The sequence below is a fragment of the Alligator sinensis genome, unplaced genomic scaffold, assembly GCF_000455745.1.
Source record: "Alligator sinensis unplaced genomic scaffold, ASM45574v1 scaffold608_2, whole genome shotgun sequence".
NCBI classification, from domain to species: domain Eukaryota; kingdom Metazoa; phylum Chordata; order Crocodylia; family Alligatoridae; genus Alligator; species Alligator sinensis.
The window spans coordinates 346,269-350,311 of record NW_005842527.1 but is presented as its reverse complement, the minus strand read 5'-3'; the positions used below and the strand labels follow the sequence as shown (position 1 = coordinate 350,311).

Sequence of the window (4,043 nt, the reverse complement as noted above, 5' to 3'; positions counted from 1 at the left end):
TCCCTACATACTGGAAAATCTAGCTGGCCAGGCATGAAAGGGGAAGTGAACTGCATCCTGAAAAGGGGGGAAATAATTTAAACTTAGATCCTGACCCCAAGGTAGAAGATACAGGAGGAACAATGATTCATCTAGGGCAGTGCAGCTAAACACTTTCCTTTTCCTTTCAGTTAAGACTAAATGCTCAGTTTAGCCATATGACCCATTCTATGAATATTCTGTTGGAAAATACCTAAACACTTGTAGAACTTTAAGATGCTTGGTGGATTTTTAGTATTTTTCGTTGTGGTTTGGTTGTTTTTAATAGCTTAGATGAACCATATTTTGTTGTTGATTTGTTTTTTTGTGGTGTGTGTGTGAAAATATTTTCTGAAATAAGATATATGACAATATTGTTTTCCTCTGTAGAAAATAAGGAAATTCTCAGAGTCCATTATTTATGGAGGTGTTGAGCATGACAACAATAATGAAATGGAGGCTGTACTTCAAGATCATGGCTCCTGGAGAATGATAGACTTCAGCAAATGGAAATTAGTGCCTGACTTTGATCTTACCCTGGATTATTTAAACCTCAGGCAGAAGTTCATTTTATGAAAACTGTAATGGCCTGTTTTGTCAGGAAACACAAATGTTCTTTTTAGGGATTCAAACAACATTATATATCGAAAAGCACAAGACAGTAAAAAAGATTTAAGTCTGTGAGGAAATAGACTAGCAAAACAGGGTAAGGTCTTGATTCTGCGAAGACATAAGCACATTTGTAATTTCACTGGCATGAGTATCTCAGTTGCTTCCATGTGCTTAAGCCCTTGTGGGATTTGGGCACATACCAGTAATGATTGAATTTTCTAGTCAGGCTTAAATTGGTTATAAAATCAGTCTAATTACATTAAGTGGTCAGTGGAATAAATGAAGTGTTGACAAATGGTTTTGGTGGCTATCTTGCTATTTACCCTATTTCAGATCTCAAATGACTCGTATATCTAACCAGAAGTTGCAAACAAACCTATTGAAACAATCAACAGAAAATGCTCAGAGGAAGCTGCCTATAGACAGCTTTAAATTTTTTAAATAATGTCCCTTGGAAAGCTGGGATCACATTGTCTGCTACAGGCTAAAGAGACATGGAGGAAAAGATTCATGGGTTTTGAATGTCCTTGTGCTAGACGAGGGGCAACTGCAGCCCCTGAAATGCAGTTTTATGACCACGTATACAAATGCAACCTACCAATCAACAACTAATTTTATAAGAATTTGCTATTCATTATTTCCCCATCTCCCTTGCCTACCATTGAACTGGGGATATTTAATCAACCTAAGAGAAACAGTAGCTGCCATTTTACTTCACTGATGACATTAGTTTGTAAATCCTAGAACTAAGAACGCCAAATACAAGCAGAATGATTAAATAGATACAGAAAAAGGTTCTGTTGTAGGATTGGTGTAGGATAGTTATAATGTCTTATGCTGTGCAACAGTGTAGAAAACAACATCTATCTGGGACTTGACACGATGTTAAGGAGAACATGAATTCATTTTATTTTAAAACGTAAAGTCAAATTTCACTATGGATAATATGGTACTTTATCAATCCATTTATTTATTAGAAATGTTAAATCTTTAAGGACAGATTTTTTTTTCAAACAAGCTCACTTTTTGTGCAACATTTTACTAGATTAATCACAGGTGCAAATAATACCATTCTAACAGTCAGAGTCTGACTGTCCCCAACTATTTTATTCATAATATTTATGGCCACAAATAACTTCAGGCATGAACATATGAGTACAGTTTAGTCACAGGTACAAAATTATACCTTCAAAAAACCTTCTTCTGTTTACATTTTTCAGTTCAGTCTTAATCTGAAGGCACTTCAAGCTTCTGATTCTGACCCCTATCCTGTGCTTCATTTCTCTTACTTTTCTAGCTTTACTAGTCTCAGAACTAAACCTGTGCGCAAATCTTTACAAGATTGGGGCCCTAATTATCTTTAAAAGGACATGAAATAAATTAATCTCTTTATTTTCAGAATCAGTAGTTTAAAACATGGTAGTAACTACAAAGCAACGATGGCAATGTCTACACAAGGTTTTCAACAGAGTTCAATTGCTTACATGAACAGGGTTTAAAATTTAGCCATGGCTGAAAATGACCTTACCTTGCTTTGACTGAGTGTGGACTGGGCCAATTTTTTTATAACCAAAATCAAAACCAAAAAGGCTGGACAGCCAAAACCTGTTGGGACTTGTTTCAACTACAGCCATATTTTAAAATATACTACTCAAATTCCTTTCACAGGTCTTCACAGAGGAACAGCTTTAGTGTAGTCTTACTAAGGCTAGCTTATTTATTTGTCCCCATGCAACAATAAAGAATAGAAACAGACCACGGGTAAAGGATAAGGAGGGGAAAAAGGGTGGTGGGAAGAAGTAGATTATGACACTACTTTTTTGTAATACGGCTTCATTTTAGTATATCCACTTATCAAGCACTAGCTTGTATTCATTTCATTAAAAGGGAAACAACTTTATGTAAGTATAGGCATATAACATAAAAGTGTATTTTGTGCTTTCTGGCATTAGAACAAAACTGTGTGGGTAGACAATGATGTGGAGGTGTGGCTTCAAAAATCTGTTTATCCATTTGCTTCAGAAAGCAAACATGTATCCATGTCCACCAATGAGTCTGTTATAAAATAAATGGAATACTTTATATTGATGCTACACAGAGAGCATGTTGCAGGATTTATCAATATAGGCAGGTTAATAACAGTGACCATAGATACAACAGATCTGTTTTCCTACGCCACACCTGACAAAATATGTGCAGCTGTTTGTTTCTAGTTCTTTTTTTCTTTTGCTTTTTCGTGAAAAGTGATTTTATGCCATCATGAGATGGACTGTTTCTAGTTTTTGTGTGCCTAACATTATATTCATGTCGATGCCCTTAGAGAATTTTTCTAGCAGAACCCAATTCAGCAAAACACTTACACATGCCCTTAAAGGTAAAGTAGTTTTGCAGTGATGTTGTAGCCATGATGGTCTAGGAATTACCATTATGTGAGAGGCATAATTTTTGTGCGTAATATAATGGACCAACTGCATGGTTGGGATAAAGTTAGGAAAGCTTTGGGATAAAGTTCAGACAAGCTAGGTAAGCACACATTTAAGTTCATTACTGTTCAGCAAGGGTGAAATAGAATGGATTTCTATAAAGGTTAGCAGAGCATATTTGGATGCTTTGCTGAATCAGAGCCACATAGAGGAAGTAGCTACCATAAATGGTCAGCAAAATGCAATCATGTTACTGTATGGAAATAATGGACATAAGAGCTCTAGGACTACAGTGCTCTGGGCGGCGTGCTGAGGGAGTTCGGTGCACAGGTGGTATTCTCTTCCATCCTACCAGTGAACGGACACAGAAGACGGCATGAGAACTGCATCCGAGAGACCAACTGGTGGCTTCGGCAGTGGTGTCTCGAGGCAGGCTTCGGTTTCCTGGACAATGACCCGCACATCACGACAAGGGACATGCTTAGCTGGGATGGGCTTCACCTGTCCCCCAAAGGTAAGCGTGTGTTTTCTTCTAGGTTGGCGGATCTCCTCCGGTGGGCTTTAAACTAGGCTCGTCGGGGGGAGGGGAAGATAAGGGCGGGAGAAGCTGTGGACCACCAAACCATGTGGCACCCACAAGAACAGCCCAGCCTGTGAAGAAAGAGAGCATTGGGAACCTGAAAGCCATGGGGAGGCTAGCACTACGACACAGGTAAGAAACGAGAAGGTAAGAAACAAAGGGCCCCTTGGGACTCGGACCTGGGGGGCAGCAAAGGCACCAGTCTCAGGGCTCAAGTGCCTATATACTAATGCTAGGAGCATGGGGAACAAGCAGGATGAACTAGCGCTCCTGCTTGCACTAAACACCTATGACTTAGTGGGGCTAACGGAAACCTGGTGGGATTCATCCCACGACTGGGCAGTACATATTGAGGGCTATAGATACAGAAAGGACAGGGTGGGGAAGAAAGGGGGAGGGGTTGCGCTCTA

The 4,043-nt window shown here is 39.2% G+C and overlaps 1 long non-coding RNA gene across 1 annotated transcript in view; it reads left to right on the top strand.

Moving 5' to 3' along the window:
• LOC112551616 overlaps nt 1-689 on the top strand; it is a 5,255-nt gene extending 4,566 nt beyond the window's left edge. The window contains exon 3 of the long non-coding RNA XR_003095908.1: nt 409-689. This is a non-coding gene — a long non-coding RNA (uncharacterized LOC112551616). The remainder of the gene's footprint in view (nt 1-408) is intronic.
• The last annotated feature ends 3,354 nt before the right edge of the window (nt 690-4,043 follow it).